Here is a 19,475-nt window from a genome sequence, read left to right as displayed (position 1 = left end):
GAGTCTGGAGCAACACTTTCCGGCACTAATTGTCAAATTCTTAGCATGACATTGACCTGGTCTTGGGCTCTGGTCTCCTCTCTCTCCATATCCCTCCATGTTATCCTCCATGTTATCCTGCTGTTTGGAGTAAGTTCCCAGAATACATCATGTTATCTCATGTCTCTGTGACATTGATCTGATGTTTTTTTCTCCTAGAATTCTCTTTCCTCCCTTCCTAACTCTTTTATGCTCTCTAAGAATTAATTTAAACACCACCACCCTTAGGAAGTCCTCCCTTATCATCCCACATTGAATTATGTATCTTTACTTAATTCTATTTCTTCTAGAATCCTCTTCTAGTGTCATGATACATTTAATATCATCCTAGTTCTTAATCTGCTATGTAAATTTTGGTTTGCTTTAGAGCACCTACAATGTGTCAGGCCCCATGCTAAATCTAACTGGTAAAGGGGTGATTAATAAAGACAGTTCTTGCTCATATACAGCTCATAGCCTAAAGAGAAAACAGCAACTATAAGTGCTCCAAAAGAGAAGTCACAGGAAGATCCATGGGATTAGGAATCTTTAGGGTCAGACATTTCTGCCTACTGCATTTCCATGAGTTCCATGATGCAAAGCTCTTTATTTCTTGAGGCAGCAGATTAAATTTTATTATTATTTTTTAAATTTTATTTTTTGATTAAAAAATTTGAAACATGCATTTAAAAAATTATTTATTTGGCTGCATCAGGTCTTTGTTGCAGCATGAGGAATTTTAGTTCCCTGACCAGGGATGGAACTTGTGTCCCCTGCAATGGAAACACAGAATCTTAGCCGCTAGACTGCCAGAGAAGTCCCTTAAATTTTCAGAGTGCATAATATATTTTTTTTCTTTTGTTTATCTGGACAATCTCTCTAAAATTTTTGCTCATTGTTCCTACATATGGTCTGGAGGTACTCAGGGTAAGCTCACTCTTTCTTCTGTATGTTAGCTCTTCAAATATTTTAAGATAAGTAAGTTATATGGTCCTGTGTATATCCTGTTTGGGGCAGAAATGGGTGGAGTGGAGTGGAGTGGTTAAATATCCCCGTTCCTTCAAAGTAAGAAGGAAAAAGCATTTGTGTAAGAGGTAGTATTTGATGACCAGTTAAAGGTGGTGGGTTGAACACAAGCACTCACCTTTGTTGCCTCTCCAAATCCCACTCAAATGACCATAAAGGATTTTTTAGAAAGACATAAATGTCTCCCATTCAAACAGAATGATGGAGGTACAATAGGAAAACATTTTGGAAGCTGGAGAGTAGATGGATGGATGAGTAACCCTCACTTGTCATAATCATCTTTTATCCATGAAAGCAGAATCGTGAACAAACAGTAGATGAAATCTAGAAGGGAGCCATCTTGTACACAGTCCTTCTCAGAGGCTTGGGAGCTGGCGATACCAAGTACATCATGCACACCTTTTTACTCCCGTGTTTTGACATCTGGGGCCTCACTGATCACGAGGAGACGGCACCTCCCAGAACCAGCCAGTTCCTGGAGATAATGAGGATCCCTTTTGATGTGCCATTCGCCTGAAGCCAACCAATCCGGAGCCCACACCACCCCACCTCTTCTATACCCCAGAGCCAGGCACTGGGCGGCTAGGGACGGCCGCGATGCCACAGAGCTGGAATTAACCAAGCTGCCTGGTACTCAGCCTGCTCTCCCTGCCTCTCCCACTCCTCCCGTGAAAACCAAGAGAAAGGCTCTTGCCCACAGTTCCCCATCCCACCTGTCTCATGACCCACCTTGGAGCTTCCCCATGTGGTTCTAAGGCCTGCTCCTCTCAGGACAAGCGAGTCACAGGCTATCTTTTCCATGGCAGTTGTTTCCTAAGCTGTTGGCCTCACAATATATGGATAAGTATAAAACCTAAATTTTAAAATGCCAGGAATCTCTGAAAAAGCAGGTAAAGCAGGAGGATTTGGGGAGTTTACATGAGAGGCAGTCAGACACTCCAGCTGTCCTTGGCTGTTCCCACATCCCCTTACTTGCCACCATGCCTGGCTGCTCAACCCCCTCCCCTGCTCAGCAGAGACTTTGCTTTCTAACAAGAGTGAACCAGAGCAAGGACTAGGCCCTGGAGTGAGGCCACTACACCAAAAGCAAGAGTAGCAAGTGCAAGTCTAGTAGTGAAGAGAGAAAGCATAGATTCATTCCATTCCAAGATTAGAAGCAAGCAGACTGAGATCCTCCAAGCAAAACATTGGACACATTTTCTCTGCAACTCTAAGAAGCCCAAAGACAGTCCTAAACATCCTGATAATTGGGGTTCTTTCCTAATTCCCCCCAGCCAGATCACTCTGTAGTGAAGCCCACCAGTCAATATGTCCTGCCCATGCACAAAGAGCTTCAACTTGGACTTGAACTCTTCACCCTTAGATGGAGTGAATAGACAAGGATTCCAAACAGAGAAAACTCTGCAACACCAGTGATAGAGACAGAATAAAAATTTAAGCTAGAATTTAGAGAAAATAGAAACTAAGAGAGAGGAAAAGTTATAAAAAAAACCTCAACTCAATCTACAGAAATATAAGGAAAAAATAATACATTCATGAAATGACCAGATGAGTACAAAAAAGAAATTTATGAGAACAAAGAAAGAGTTCCTGGAAATTCTCTAGGTCTATCCATGTTGCTGCAAATGGCATTATTCATTCTTTTTAGGGCTGAGTAGTATTCCATTGGGAGAAGGCAATGGCACCCCACTCCAGTACTCTTGCCTGGAAAATCCCATCGACGGGGGAGCCTGGTGGGCTGTCGTCTATGGGGTCGTACAGAGTCGGACACGACTGAAGTGACTTAGCAGCAGCAGCAATATTCCATTGTGTGTGTGTGTGCGTGTGTGTGTGTGTATATACCGCATCTTGCAAAGAGTTGACTCATTGGAAAGGACCCTGATGCTGGGAGGGATTGGGGGCAGGAGGAGAGGGGGATGGCAGAGGATGAGATGGTTGGATGGCATCACCGACTCGATGGGCATGAGTTTGAGTAAACTCCGGGAGTTGGTGATGGACAGGGAGGCCTGGCGTGCTGCAATTCATGGGGTCGCAAAGAGTTGGACACGACTGAGCGACTGAACTGAGCTGAAGCACATCTTTACCCATTCAACTCTTGGTGGACACAGATTGTTTCTGTGTCTTGGCTATTGTAAATACTGCTGCTATGAACATAGGGTGCAGGCTTCTTTTTGAACTGACTTGACAACTCTGTTTTTAGTTTGCTTTTTAAAAATGTTTGTTTGTGCTCACTTCGGCAGCACATATACTAGGATTGGAATGACACAGAGAAGATTAGCATGACCCCTGCGCAAGGATGACATGCAAATTCGTGAAGCGTTCCATATTTTTGAGTTTATCTAAAAGCTCATATCACATTTACATTTTTGAGGAGTTTTCCTTGTTATTGTTTTTAGAGGTACTTTCTTTGTTGACAAGCTTGTGACAGATATGACAATATAGCGATGTTTGACTTATAATAAACCTAGGCACAATGACAAAAAAAATAAATAAAATAAAATAAAAATGTCTGTTTATCTGGCTGTGTCGGGTCTTAGTTGAGGCCCACAGCACCTTTGCTGCGTCCTGCGGGACCCTTCTTGCGGTGCGCTAGACTCTCTAGCTGTGGCACAGGCTCAGCTGCTCCTCAGCATGGGGGCTCTTCCTGGACCGGGGGTCGAGCCCGTGTCCCCTGCGTTGCAAGATGGATTCTTAACCACTGGGCCACCAGGGAAGTCTCTACTTTTAGTTTTTTTGATGAACCTACATACATTCCACAGTGACTGCCCCAGTTTATATTCCCACCAGCAGTAGAGCTGGGTTCCCTTTTCTCCACACCCTCTCCAACATTTGTTAGTGGTAGAGTTTTTACGATGTCCATGCTGATGGGTGTGAGGTGGTGCCTCTTTATGATTTTGATTTGCATTTCTCTAACAATTAGTGGCACTGAGCACTTTTTCTGTGCCTTTTGGCTATCAGTGTGTCTTCTTTGGAAAAATGTCTATTTCGATCTCCTCATTTTTTAAGGAGGGTTGTTTGTTATTTTGTTATGGAGTCGTATGAGCTGTTCATATAATTTGGAGATTAAGCTCTTGTCAGTAGCATCATTTGAAAAGATTTTCTCCCAGTCCATAGATTTTCTTTTCGTTTTGCTTAGTGGTGCAGTGGTAAAGAATCTGCTTGCAATGCAGGAGACACAAGAGACGTGGGTTCAATCCCTGGGTCAGGAGGATCCTCTGGAGTAGGAAATAACTGCTCCAGTATTCTTGCCTAGAAAATTTCATGGACAGAGCAGCCTGCTGAGCTATAGTCCATGGGGCCACAAAGAGTCAGACACGACTGAGCACGTGGTTTCCTGTGCTGTACTAAAGCTTGTAAGTTTGATTAGGTCCCCTTTGTTTTTAAGTTGAAACATTTTTAGACATTAAGTTCGGTTCAGTTCAGTCGCTCAGTCGTGTCTGACTCTTTGCAATCCTGATGAATCGCAGCACACCAGGCCTCCCTGTCCATCAGAAACTCCCGGAGTTTACTCAAACTCATGCCCATCGAGTCGGTGATGCCATCCAGCCATCTCATCCTCTGTCGTCCCCTTCTCCTCCTGCCCCCAATCCCTCCCAGCATCAGGGTCTTTTCCAACAAGTCAACTCTTCGCATGAGGTGACCAAAGTATTGGAGTTTCAGCTTCAGCATCAGTCCTTCCAATGAACACCCAGGACTGATCTGCTTTAGGATGGACTGATTGGATCTCCTTGCACTTCAAGGGGCTCTCAAGAGTCTTCTCCAACAGCACAGTTCAAAAGCATCAATTTTTCGGCATTCAGCTTTCTTCACAGTTCAACTCTCACATCCATACATGACCACTGGAAAAACCATAGCTTTGACCAGATGGACCTTTGTTGGCAAAGTAATGTCTCTGCTTTTTAACATGCTATCTAGGTTGGTCATAACTTTCCTTCCAAGACAAAGTAATGTCTCTGCTTTTTAATATGCTGTCTAGGTTGGTAATAACTTTCCTTCCAAGGAGTAAGAATCTTTTAATTTCATGGCTGCAGTCACCATCTACAGTGATTTTGGAGCCCCCAAAAATAAAGTCTGACACTGTTTCCACTGTTTCCCCATCTATTTCCCATGAGGTGATGGGACCAGATGCCATGATCTTAGTTTTCTGAATGTTGAGCTTTAAGCCAACTTTTTCACTCTCCTCTTTCACTTTCATCAAGAGGCTTTTAGTTCCTCTTCACTTTCTGCCATAAGGGTGGTGTCATCTGCATATCTGAGGTTATTGATATTTCTCCCGGCAATCTTGATTCCAGTTTGTGCTTCTTCCAGCCCAGCGTTTCTCATGATGTACTCTGCATATAAGTTACAAGGTCTGAAAAAATGATCTATACACATTTGCTCAGGAAGCTAATGGAGACGATGCTTAAAATGAAAGAGTAAGCAAAGGAAGGGGCACCTGCAGGATCCAGGAAATGGGGATCCCGGGCAGGTGAGCGGGAAGCGAGAGCCCAGGTCAGAGCCCTGAGCGCAGGCGCAGCCTGACCGGTGGAAGAGGGAGAGGCAGGAAGGGCTGTCTCCAAGGAGGCAGAACTGAGGGAGGGTGCAGCGTGATGGAAAAGGGTGTGGGAGAAGACATGTTCTAGAAGGGCGTTCAGGGTAAATTAATGCAAGATATGTAGAAAACTAAGCAAATGACAGATCAAATACCAGAAAAACAAAGTTGTACAAGAAAGGAAACATAATCATATATGGCTGAGCAACAAAAAATATTTCACAATCATAGCAATGTAGATACTGACTGCTGATTCAATCAAAGATGAGACAATAATACATCACATTAAGAGGAAGAAGGAGACATATAAGTGAGTATGTGTCGGTGTAGGGGCAGTAAATGTGTAGGAGAACCACGTTCTCACCTTCCATAAAAGGAAGTTGATATATAAAACTGAAAAACTGTTAAAAAGTCATTGACCAAATATAGAAATACAGCTATAAATACTAAACGAAACAGAAAAGGGTTGAAAATTAGTCCTTTGGGAACAAAAATTGGGAAGAGAGCACATGAACTTTTTTTGCTTTATTATTTTTCACACTAAACTTGTGCAGCTATTTAATTTGTAAAACTATGATTATGTAAACTCTTAAAGAAAATACCATTAAATTTTCTTTGTAAACTGTAAAGTGACAGAGACCATCATGATTACAGTTTTCTAACTAATTTATTTTGGCTGCGGTGGGTCTTTGTCGCTTTTCCGCGGGCTTTCTCAAGTCGTGGTGAGTGGGGTGTGCGGGCTTCAGGAGTTGCGGCTGTTGGGCTCCAGGGTCCAGGCTCAGTAGTTGTGGCACACAGGGATGTGTTGCTCCCGGACATGTGAGATCTTCCTGGAGGAGGGATTGAACCCATGTCTGCTGCATTGGTCAATATCATGTCTGCTGCTTGACACATAAGATCAATAAATAAAGATTCCTTTCCTGGACATGTGAGATCTTCCTGGAGGAGGGATCGAACCCATGTCTGCTTCATTGGTCAATATCATGTCTGCTGCTTGACACATAAGACCAATAAATAAAGATTCCTTTCTTCTATACCTCTAAATCAAAGTACATAAAAACTGTCCTCTTATCAAAATACATTAAAAGCCTCTATTAAAAGCATTAATAATTTCCTGTCAATAGAATAACTGGGTTAACAAATACAAAAATTTGAAAAGAAAAGAGAATAGTGATATGCTTTGATTTTTTGGATCTGCCAACGAATATTCCTTGAGAGAATTATCACAATATAAAACAATATTTTGATACTGAAAAATTATAGTTCTGTAGCTATAAAATGAAAATCAAATAGCTTACAATTGACTTAAATTGTTTCATGTTTTCCCAAACCAACATGATGGTTACCAAATCAAAAGGGAAATCATGCCCGTTAATCATAGCATAAGCTTTTTTCCTAATATGGTATTAACAATTTTAAAGTTCTTACTGTATGACATTTTAGGGTATGTATTTTCTCAGAGGAAGATTAGCAGCATATCATGTGCCTGTTTGTTTGTTTGTTTTTAAACTGTTGCTACCCAGACTTTGTTTAGAGCCCTGAAAAGTCCAGGCTTCTTACATTATAATTAGGTGATGATGTGATCTGACCTGGATTTGTATATGGAATAATCACATGTCATCTCATAATTAGTTTGAGTTTTGTGTTTTAGGAATGAATTTGCATGGAAAAGAAGAGCTTTCTAGAAATTTTGTTTTAAATGGCTTGGGGGAATTTCATTAACATCCTCAATCAATATAGTATTACTTGCTCACCAATCTGGTATCAAATGTCAATAACCACATACCAAGGCAGGTCACCTGTGGAAAAAAAAACTGAGAGAATCTTAGAAGGTTCTTAATGTCAGCCCACTCTGATCTGCAATCTACAATTCATAATTTCACATTTTCACCTTTCCTGAATATCAATATTACATAGCCTCTTAAAATGCAAATAGTGAAAAAGGCAGAATGATGTTGGCAGAATGAGGCCTTGACTCAGCTTTTAGGCTCACAATCTCTCTCTTTCTGTATCGTTGGAATCCAGTAATATAACGTGGAAACACTGCTGCCTCGATAGCCTGAGAACAGTTTCCCTGCTTCCCCAATCCTCTCAGTCATAGCCTTTTCTTCCACAGGTTTATTAGGTTTGAATTTAACATATTTGTGTGATTCTTTTATTTCATTATTCTCACCCGCTAGACTGTAAGTTTCCTAAAGAGAAGCACCTCATCTTTTTTTGGCTCAGAATTGTAACCCAGTGTTTGGCAGTGTGCCTGGTAAGGGGTAGATTTTCCACAAATGGTTATCGAATGAATCAGTAAGAATACACACTATACATAATCCCTGGTTGTCCAGTGGCTAAGACTCTGCACTCTCAACGCAGAGGGCCCAGGTTCCATCCCTGGCTGGGGAACAAGATCCCACATACTGCAATTAAGAGTTTGCATACCACAGCTAAAAGATCTGCACACCCCAACAATGATCAAAGATCCTGCGCACCACAACTGAAACTAAAATAAACATTAAAAAAAAAAAAAGAATACATTCTAATTAGAAAGGTCATTTTACCTCAACAGAAGTCACTGCTATGGAAGCAAACACATAGATTCTACCACTAAAATTGTCCCACGATGACTTTGGATTTTGTTGCCAAAAAGCATGTTTGTCCTCAAGCATAGTGGGGTAACTTGTGGGTGGGGCACATCAGTGAAATCACTGCGCAGGGGCGATGAATGGGAAGATGCAAGTCCCTCCAGGAAAGATGCCAAGGACCCCACCCCCTGAAGAAACTTCCACAATCTTCATAGATGAATTATGAAATTATGTTTAATATCATATATGAAATGTATCACAATTATGATATATTGTGGTATACGGGCCCTCTGGGCTTCCTAGGCATTGGCTTAAAGACCAGGCGTGACCTCACTTCCCTCCAGCCCATCCGAGCAGAAGGCTGGGGAGGAGGAGGGGGCGGCCCGGCTGTGCAGTCTGGAGGAGCACCCGCTGGGAGCGCGCTTCACGGTGAGAGGGGAACTGTTCTGTGAGGGGGAGACACTGCGTCCCCGCCTCCAAACCAGGCGGTGGGAGTGCGAACAAAGCGGTTCGGTTCGGAAAGGTGCAGGGCGGCTGCAGGGAGCGAGGTGCTGCTGTGTGCCCTGCGCCGGCTGAATGAGCAGAGCGAAGTGGAGGGTGCCTTTTCGGGAGGAGAGAAGGAAGGGCAGATGCAACCTGCACGCCTTTGCTTTTGTGTTGGAAGGATTCCTAGTTTTACCGCAGATGCGGTGAACAATGCTGAAGGGGGCTGGGCTGCCGCCGTCTCGCGGGTACCCTGCCCCCACCCCACCCCCCGCCCGCCGCCAGAGGGTGGCTCATCGGTGAGTGGGCTGCAGCTGCCAGTTACCGTCAGGAGAGGCTGCAGGCAAGGATGATACACCAGAACTGGACCTCACACCTCACACGTCTTCTGGGAATCTTGCAGCCAGAGGTCTCCTGGAGCCGTGCAAAGAGCTCACCCTGAGGACACCATGAGTCAGCTTTAGTGTGAGAAACAAGTTTGTAAAAATCCAAAATCATATTCAGCTCAGATCTTGTAAATACTGAGAAGTAAGTTTGTGAAAACAGAAAGGCAATTGTGGAATAAGCTTTCCGCAAATTCGACCTGGCCAAGACCACTCTGACCTACTCCTGAGCGTCTCTGTTGAGAAATTTACTGGAAGGCAAATTAAATTCACCCTGAGGACCAGCCAGAATTCCATCCTCACCCTTTGAGGCTCAGCAGCTGTACAGGGTTCCTTGCTCTTGGCTATAACGGTGTTCATGAATAACTACTTGAATATAACATGTCATCACAGCATATCATAATTTAAGTATAACACAGGGGTTTTTCTTCAACAGAAGCCTGCACACAGGGAGCTCAGCTCTGTACTCTGTGACAACCTAGAGGGGTGGGGTGGGAAGGGGTGGGAAGAGGGTGGGAGGGAGGTTCAAGAGGGAAAGAATATATGTGTACTTAGGGCTGATTTATGCTGTTGTACTGCAGAAACCAACACAATATTGTAAAGCAATTATCCTCCAATTAAAAATAAAGTTTAAAAAATATGAGAAAAAGAAGCCTATAATGAAGCCATTCTTTAAAATCACACTAAACACTGACTTATAACCAGAGCCTGTACTTTCTTATATTTTAGGATTACTAGCCCTATCTCTTGGAGAAGGCAATGGCAACCCACTCCAGTACTCTTGTCTGGAAAATCCCATGGATGGAGGAGCCTGGTGGGCTGCAGTCCCTGGGGTCGCAAAGAGTCTTACACAACCGAGCAACTTCACTTTCATTTTTCACTTTCATGCATTGGAGAAGGAAATGGCAACCCACTCCAGTGTTCTTGCCTGGAGAATCCCAGGGCCGGGGGAACCTGCTGGGCTGCCGTCTATGGGGTCGCACAGAGTCGAGCAGCCCTATGTCTGCTGCTTTAGTTACAGCTGGTTAACTGGACTTGTTTCTTGCAACTGTTTTAAATTTCTTAGCAATATTAGAGGAAAAGAAGTTGTTGCCTTGAGGATTGTCTTGAGTTTAGATATTTTAGAAGTCAGGACTCTTAGCTGCAAGCAACAGAGACTTTAAGAAAAATGATTCATTAAATGAACATTAAGTAGTTCTGAGAATCTCTGGGAGGATGAGGAAGCAAGGCCTAAAGTCTACAAAGGCAGAAACCAATCCCTAAATCAAGTTCAGAAATGGGTGTCCTGAAGATACACTCTCCCTTCTGTGCAGACACTGCCGCCCCCGCGGCTGATCTCATCAGGACCAAATGTGGCTTCAGCACTGCTGCTGTTGCTCAGTGTCCTGACCAGCTGTGGTCACTGCTGCCACCGCGTGTCCCTGGAAAGGACCCCGTGTGGACGTGGCCTCTCCATGTGCTCAGCTCTGGCTTCAGAGACTGGGGCAGGTGGAAGTGGTTGGCAGAGCCCCGTTCACGTGCTCGTGTTCCAGCAGCAAGAGCCTTGGAAAGCGGAACCCAGCACTTTCAGCTTCTATAGTGGAAGGGGCTCTACCTTGTAAAGGGCAGGGACTCCCACCCCACAGTGGAGAACCGGCAGAACACGTATGTGCATGTGTTAGGCTGGAGATTTCTATTGGAAATTCAAGTTGAGTCACTGAATGCACTGTGTGCTTAATTGCTCAGTCGTGTCTGACTCTTTGCGACCCCACGGACTGTAGCCCGCCAGGCTCCTCTGTCCGTGGGAGTCTCCAGGCAAGAATACTGGAGTGTGTTGCCATGGCCTCCTCCGGGGGTTCTTTCCAACCCCAGGGATCAAACCCGGGTCTCCCACATTGGGCTCTTTACCAGCTGAGTCACCAGGGAAGCCCTGAATAGTCACTGAATAGGCAGCTGGGTATGTGGGTCTGGAGTTCAGGGGAGAGATGGAGGGTGAGAAACATGAGCCATCAGTGAGGAGGCTAAAGTCACGGAACTGGGCAAGGTGAGGTCAGGAATGTGTCTGGATAGAGAAGTGGAGAAAGGGGTCAGTTCTTGGGGACAAGAGAAAGAACATGTAAAGGAACCCACCACCCTGGACTCACATCTCAAGAGCCTGGAAGTCACTTGAAGAAGGCTTCGTGAGGAGGAAATGTTGGTGAAAAGAGAAATGACCCCCGATTACTCTCTAGACTAGGGTCTGTACCCCAGTAGGACTGTCACTCAGGGAGCAGCAGAGGTCACGCATCAGTGTCCTGCCTCACTGGCACCTGCAGATGCTGGCAGCCCACGGCCTCATCCACAGGGTGTCGGGGACACACTGGAATCGACTGGAGCTTTTTCCAGTAACCTGGGGAATAATGTTGCTTTGTGCAACCTTATCCCCTTTATCTTGCAACACAAGGCTGAACTCTATTCACCAATGATACAAAACATTCAAGTAAGAGTGCACTTTTCTAGGCGGGAGGGTGATACTGAGGGATGATCTCTGAACATCATGGCAGGAGTCTGAGGGAAAATGACACTGTTTAAATAGATTTTTCTTCTTGTTTCGTGTGAAAAGGTAATGAAGTATTTTTTTTCTTTTTTTCTTTAATACACAAAACCACTGATGTATTTGTCTAAGAGGACTCAGAGGAGAGTGAAAAAGCTGGCTTAAAACTCAACTTTAAAAAATCTAAGATCATGGCATCTGGTCCCATCACTTCATGACAGATAGATGGGGAAAAGTGGAAACAGTGAGAGACTATTTTCTTGGGCTTTAAAATCACTGAAGATGGTGACTGCAGCCATGAAATGAAAAGATGCTTGCTCCTTGGAATGTAAGCTATGACAAATCTAGACAGCTTATTAAAAAGCAAAGGCATCATTTTGTTGACAAAGGTCCATATAGTCAAAGCTATGGTTTTTCTAGTAGTCATGTATGGATGTGAGAGTTGGACCATAAAGAAGGCTGAGCACTGAAGAATTGATGCCTTTGAATTGTAGGGCTGGAGAAGACTCTTGAGAGTCCCTTGGAGCAAGGAGATCAAACCAAAAGAAACCAAACTAAAGGTAATCAGTCCTGAATATTCACTGGAAGGACTGATGCTGAAGCTGAAGCTCCAAGACTTTGGCCACCTGATCTGAAGAGCTGACTCACTAGAAAAGACCCTGATGCTTGGAAAGACTGAAGGCAGGAGGAGAAGGGGACAGATGATGAGATGGCTAAATAGCATCACCAACTCAATGGACATGAATCTGAGCAAACTCCAGGAGATAGTGAAGGACAGGGAAACCTGGCATGCTGCAGTCCGTAGGGTCTCAGAGTATGAAGCAGGATGTTAGTTCCCTGACCAGGAGTCCTAACGGTCTATGACAGAGTTCAGTGGCTAGGGCCTAAGTCCTCCAGACCTTGACTACGTTGACAAGAAAGAATTCTGACCAGAAGGTGGAAGGGACCAGTGCAAAGTAAGACTGTGGAGCCCCTTGATCAAAAAGTAGGGGAAAAGTGCCACTAAAGGAGCTAAAATATAATGCTTTTTCTTAATGTTTTTATCACTAAAGATGAGCTGGGAAATAGTGACACCTAAGTAACAACATAACTTTCAAACTAAAAATAATGTCTTTGATGTCATAATTTTCATTACTATAATAAATAACAACATGATAATATAATATCTTGAATGATCATAAGACTTCTGTCTTGGATTTCTGCAAATTAATTTATTAGGTCATCAAATTTACACTTTTAGCAATTTTGTTTTCAACTGATATAACAGAAAGTAGTATCAGTCACGCTTGGCAAATACAAGACCACACATGTTTTTTTATAGTTAAAAATTTTTGAGGTCTGCTGATGCAGCTGTTACTGAAGCTCTTAAGAGTATTTTATAAGCTGTGACAAGGTTGTAATATGTTTCTGATTAATTATTTTGAAATATAAATTGTGACACATGTAAATCTCATGCTTCTTGTGGAACAATTTTTCCAGAAAGATGTAATTTTTCATACCAATACATTTTGTGTAAGCCTGAGTGGAAATTTAATTTTCAATGAAAATTTATATAATGGCATTAAAATTTTTTTATTAAAATATAGTTCATTTAAAATGTTTTATTAATTTCTGCTGTACAGCAAAGTGACTCAGATATACATATATATATTCTTTTCCATTATGGGTTATCACCTAAGTGATGCTTTTTCCGGCAATAGGGCAGGAGCGGAAGGCAGGGCGGGGTTGCGGCAGCGCAGAGACCAGGAGCTCAGTGAAGCCTGATGCCGGGGTGTTCCTTTACTCAGCCTGTTCTGTGGGTCGTGCCTGTGCTGGGAGGATGGGGAGGAGAGGTGGGGGGCGCTCACCACCGCGGGAGTGCTGGGGGGGGAGGGTCACCGCCCAGCGGGGGTCCGCTCACTCATACGCAGTGAAGCCAGTCCACCGACAGCAGGTCGTGGTGAAGGAAAGTGCAGTGTTTACCGCAGGTGCCATGCAAGAAGTCCAGGCAGCGAGTATTCAAAAGGCCCGAACTCCCTGGAGGCTTTCAGGGAAAGGTTTTTAAAGATGAGGAGGTAAGGAGGAGGGTTTGGGTGTGTGGTCAACTTGCGGACATTGTTCTGATTGGTTGGTGGCGTGGTAATTAGGAGTCAACATCAACCTTTTGGTTCCAACCAGCCTGAGGGTCTATTTGCTTGTGGGCAGCATGCAGTTAACATCTCCCACTTGGTGGGGGTTTCAGTATCTGCAAAACAGCTCAAGGATGTGGCTCAGAATATTATCTACAGCTGTTGAATGCAGGGCATGGATGCTATTGCTCAATTGTGTCCCACACTTTGTGACCCCATGGACTGTAGCCCCCCCCCCCCCCCAGGCTCCTCTGTCCACGGGATTTTCCGGGCAAGGATACTGGAGTGGGTTGCCATTTCCTTCTCCAGAGGATCTTCCCAATCCAAGGATCGAACCCGCATCTCTCGCGACTCCTACACTGGCCGGCAGATTCTTCACCACTGTGCCGCCTGGGAAGCCCTGAGGAGAAATGAAAGGTCCCTGATTTTATTTAATGGCTAACAATTATTATTTTGCCTTGTTTGTTTTCCTTTCTGCATTTGCTCACTTTTCTGATTAAATTCATTCTTTGGAATCGGAGGCTAACTGTTTTTCTACAGACAAGAGGTGGGTGGAGGGCGTGGTGTGTGTGAGGGTTCTGCTCTGGAAAGTCCCCTCGGGTGTTGGTCTGTTACACCGCAGACTCGGGCAGAGGCCTGCCTCGGGAGCACTCCTGCAGTTCCCTCCCCTGGCTCTGTTACACTGGGCAGACGCGGGCAGAGGCGTGCCTCGGGAGCACTCCTGCAGTTCCCTCCCGTGGCTCTGTTACATCAGGCAGACGCGGGCAGACGCGTGCCTCGGGAGCACTCCTGCAGTTCCCTCCCGTGGCTCTGTTACACTGGGCAGACGCGTGCCTAGGGAGCACTCCTGCAGTTCCCTCCCGTGGCTCTGTTACATCGGGCAGACGCGGGCAGATGCGTGCCATGGGAACACTCCTGCAGTTCCTTCCCCTGGCTCTGTTACACTGGGCAGACGCGGGCAGAGGCGTGCCTCGGGAGCACTCCTGCAGTTCCCTCCCGTGGCTCTGTTACATCAGGCAGACTCGGGCAGAGGCGTGCCTCGGGAGCACTCCTGCAGTTCCCTCCCGTGGCTCTGTTACACTGGGCAGACGCGGGCAGAGGCGTGCCTCGGGAGCACTCCTGCAGTTCCCTCCCGTGGCTCTGTTACACTGGGCAGACGCGGGCAGAGGCGTGCCTCGGGAGCACTCCTGCAGTTCCCTCCCGTGGCTCTGTTACACTGGGCAGACGCGGGCAGAGGCGTACCTCGGGAGCACTCCTGCAGTTACCTCCCGTGGCTCTGTTACATCGGGCAGACGCGGGCAGAGGCGTGCCTCGGGAGCACTCCTGCAGTTACCTCCCGTGGCTCTGTTACATCGGGCAGACGCGGGCAGAGGCGTGCCTCGGGAGCACTCCTGCAGTTCCCTCCCGTGGCTCTGTTACACTGGGCAGACGCGGGCAGAGGCGTACCTCGGGAGCACTCCTGCAGTTACCTCCCGTGGCTCTGTTACATCGGGCAGACGCGGGCAGAGGCGTGCCTCGGGAGCACTCCTGCAGTTACCTCCCGTGGCTCTGTTACATCGGGCAGACGCGGGCAGAGGCGTGCCTCGGGAGCACTCCTGCAGTTCCCTCCCCTGGCTCTGTTACACTGGGCAGACGCGTGCCTCGGGAGCACTCCTGCAGTTCCCTCCCGTGGCTCTGTTACACTGGGCAGACGCGTGCCTAGGGAGCACTCCTGCAGTTCCCTCCCGTGGCTCTGTTACATCGGGCAGACGCGGGCAGATGCGTGCCATGGGAACACTCCTGCAGTTCCTTCCCCTGGCTCTGTTACGTCAGGCAGACGCGGGCAGATGCGTGCCTCGGGAGCACTCCTGCAGTTCCTTCCCCTGGCTCTGTTACACTGGGCAGACGCGTGCCACGGGAGCACTCCTGCAGTTCTCTCCCGTGGCTCTGTTACACTGGGCAGACGCAGGCAGATGCGTGCCTCGGGAGCACTCCTGCAGCTCCCTCCCCTGGCTCTGTTACACCGGGCTGACGCGTGCCACGGGAGCACTCTAGCAGTTCCCTCCCCTGCCAGCTTCGGCTGCTGTCCTCACGGTGCTCCTGCCTGTCCAGCTGACATCTCCAGACATAATTCCTTGATCGCCTGGAGCCAGGGCATCCACAGTCTCCCACTGCTGGGAAACTGGCCTTGCATCCAGGGCGATGCTGGTTGAGGGTGGACGTCCTCTCTGCCCCGATTGTGCTGTAAGGAGCTTTAGGGCTTGTCACGTTTCAGGGCTCTGTTTCATACGACACCGAGTGCTAGGAATTTGAAAAGTGCTTAATAATCATCCATCAGTGAGTAAGCTTTGAAGGAAGATTAAAAAGTGTTGTGAAATAAATGACAAAGTTATAATTGAGACTTATTCAGGGCAAAATTATTTCTGGTATATGTTGAGCACCAGATAAATGTCAAGGAAACCAATGAGAAAAAGCAAAAATGACTGAAATGGCATAAATTCACATTTGCTGCTGCTGCAGACAAAACAGAAATTCTCTCTATGTGGTCTGTGTGAGAAAGTGTTTCACAGGGCTGCCGAAATTATGTCTTAACATGTAGTTTAGATGAGGAATCTAAAATATGACACAAATGAACTTATCTACCAAACAGACTCACAGACTTGGAGAAGAGACTGGTGGTTGCCGCGTGGTGGGGGAGGGACAGAGTGGGAGGCGCGCTCAGCAGATGCTGTTACATATAGAACGATCAACAGCAAAGTCCCACAGCATCACAGGAAGGAACCATATTCAATATCCTGTGATAACCCATCATAGAAAGGAATATGACAAAGAATGTCTATACGTACAACCGAATCACTGCTGTGGAGCAGAAATTAACACAGCATTATAAATCAACTATACTTTAATTAAAAATCATACATATGTATTATATATATATATATATAATTTAGGATCCTAAAATTTTCAAGTAGTAATTTTTGAAATCTTGGGATTTTCTTTTGACATGGCCTAGAAGTCTCTGGCAACTGATTTCTGTATAACTCAAAGGATTTCCCCTAGCAAGGGAAGCCTCTAGTTAAACTTAAAAACAAACAAAACAAAAAAACACTCTCTCTGGATGTATTTGTAGCCCTAGCTAGTGAGTGAGCACGAGATTATTTCTGAAATCCTTAGAGAATAGTAAGTTTAAAGAAAAGATGCTAGCTACAATAACACTAGTCAACATGCCATTCTACCTTTGCTTGGGAATTTTGAATTTAACCAAAAAAAGAATTGAATCTATTACAGATGCCAATAGTCAGAATGAGACCACGCGAGGAATTAAGGAATGTACATAAAATCTTGGATTATATAGAATCTCGTCGAGTGGCATAACCAAATCATACAACATGTATGTCACGGGGTATGACCAAATGTGTCCAAATGTAGATCTGCATGGCTTTGACTTGTGGCGGCAGAGCTGGCTGGGGAACACGCAGTAGCAGGTCACTCGGCAAATGAATACTGGGAACAGATGGTGGGAGCAGTTTGAACCTGAGCCAACTCTCTGGGTCACAAAAAGATTTTCAAATTCATTTTGCTCTCCATGGAGAGCGATAAGTCACAGGTATTAACTTACCTAATTGTCCTTAGGTAATTTTGGGTTCAGCCTTGTAGCCCTTTAAGTCTCATTTGACAGCCATCTGAGAGGGAGTGCGATACTTCAGACGGTGCCTGACAGTGGGCTCGTGGTATCTCTTCATACCTTTAAGTCGTTGTTACTTCAAACCCTGACATTCGCTGATTGGCGCTGTGCCACCATTCTCAGCAGGTCATTTCTGTAGATCTATTCTGCCATCCCCTTCCCCACATTATTGAAGCCACTTTAAAACACTGGGGAAATGACTCAGTTCCCTTTAAACAATGATCAGAGGACAACTGAGGCTTACCCAATGGCTCAGCGGATATAGAATCCACCTGCAATGCAGGAGACACAGGAGACAGGGGTTTGATTCCTAGACTGGAAAGATCCCCTGGAGGAGGAAAATGGCAACACACTCCAGTATTCTTTCCTGAACAATCCCATGTACAGAGGAGCCTGGTGGGCCACAGTCCACGGATCACTAAGAGTCGGGCATGACTGAGCGGCTAAGCATGCAAGCATGCAGAGGACACTGATGAAAAAATGTCAGTTTGAAAGACTGGACTATGATGTTACAAATTTTTTAAAACCATTCTCCAAAAGCATTTGCATCTGGGATGTGATGTGCTGGTTTCAGCAAATATTTTATAAGACGTGAACTATTCTAGGAAAATCTAAACTAGCTTTTTCTTTCCTCCTTTGCTCCTGCAAAAAGCATATTTTGCCCACATATTTGCTGAGCAGGTTTTCTCTATTATGAAAAATTGGCCAGCTATGGAAGAAAGAAGTCCTTCTGTAATTGGATATTGGGAGTAAGACTAGCATGAGTCTCCGTGGTCAGAGCAGGGTGAGGCTTCCTAAGAGGGGACACAGGCTCTCTAGTGAGAGAGAACGAACTTACAGGTCACAGTGCTGGTCAAAGCCTGGGAGCGCACAGGCTGCGGAGACTCCTGAGCTGGTGCCTCGAGCTTGACAGCTGGAACCAGGAGAGGCTTTAACGTGGCGTCTTGGTCATTGCCAAGGGGAAAGTTGCTCACCTACAGGCCTGAAGCGCCTAAGGTCACTCCATCCTGTCTGGACCAGTTTTCAGCCTTCTTGGATTTAGGAAGAGCAGTATCTAAAAGCCCTCTTTCTTGTCTCAGTGGGAGCATCACTGTGGCGATGGTCTGCCTGCTGGTTTGGGGCACAAGCCCCGGGAGACGAAGGAAGGAGCTGAGGTTGGTGGAGTGACTGCTCTTGTGCCCTGGACATGGCACCTGACCATTGACCTCCCCTGACTCACTCACTTTTATTCCCTAAGCCTTTGATTATTTGGTTCTACAAATACTGCTGTTTCTTCATCACGTGAATACTGGCTCAGACAGAGAGTGTCATTTCGCTAGGGTTTCAGGTTGGAAGTCTGGGAATTCATTCATCCCCTTAGCAATACTTGCTATGGAGCATTTACTAGTGTCAGGAATGATGCTGGGGACTCGGTATAAAGGACCATCTGTCCTCACGACACTAACCATCCAGCGGGACAGAGTGACTGCAACTAAACTAATACCTGTGGATATTTGTGATCACAGCTTAAATCGTGGTTTATGGTAACTACTGCGACAGAGAAAGCTCAGGGCACTGTGAGAAATAATAATGAGGCTTGAGGAGTCAAGGAAAGCCTTTTATGAAAGTGATGTGTGAACAGACACTGGAGAACAGCCAGGAGAGAGTTAGCCGTGTGAAGAGAGAGGATAAGACAAGTCCAAGCAGACAATCCACAAGGACCTCTGTACACTGGGAGGTCTGCTCAACATTCTGTGATAACCTAAGTGGGAAAACAACCTGAAAACCAGCAGAGACATGTGTAACTGAATCACGTTGCTTTACACCTGTCAGTAACACAACGTTGTCAGTCAACTATTTGTTGTTGTGGTTCAGTTGCTAAGTCATGTCTGACTCTTTGTGACCCCATGGACTGCAGGACACTAGCCTTCTTTGTCCTCCACTATTTCCCAGAGCTTGCTCAAACTCATTTCCATTGAGTAGAAGATGCTATCTACCCATCTCATCCTCTGCTGCCCCCTTCTCCTTTTGCCTTCAATCTTTCCCAGAATCAGAATCTTTTCCAATGAGTCGGCTCATCACATCAGATGGCCAAAATATTGGAGCTTCAGCTTGAGCATCAGTCCTTCCAATGAGTATTCAGGGTTGATTCCTTTAGGATGGACTAGTTTGATCTCCTTGCTCCTCAAGGTACTCTC

The 19,475-nt window shown here is 45.6% G+C and overlaps 1 long non-coding RNA gene and 1 other non-coding gene across 2 annotated transcripts; one reads left to right on the top strand and one right to left on the bottom strand.

The window, feature by feature from the left end:
* The first annotated feature begins 3,268 nt into the window (after positions 1–3,268).
* On the top strand, positions 3,269–3,375 carry LOC122697954. Its single transcript, XR_006342274.1, has one exon. It is a non-coding gene; the product is annotated as a U6 spliceosomal RNA (small nuclear RNA).
* A 4,426-nt stretch (positions 3,376–7,801) lies between these two features.
* Positions 7,802–9,482, bottom strand: LOC122696887. Its single transcript, XR_006341946.1, has 3 exons — positions 9,318–9,482; positions 8,957–9,069; positions 7,802–7,957 (listed from the first exon to the last, which is right to left on the bottom strand). It is a non-coding gene; the product is annotated as an uncharacterized LOC122696887 (long non-coding RNA).
* Between the last annotated feature and the right edge of the window lie 9,993 nt (positions 9,483–19,475).

Source organism: Cervus elaphus, chromosome 7, assembly GCF_910594005.1.
Source record: "Cervus elaphus chromosome 7, mCerEla1.1, whole genome shotgun sequence".
Taxonomy (NCBI): domain Eukaryota; kingdom Metazoa; phylum Chordata; class Mammalia; order Artiodactyla; family Cervidae; genus Cervus; species Cervus elaphus.
Note: the sequence above shows the minus strand (reverse complement) of the source record. Positions and strands in the feature narration are given on the sequence as shown.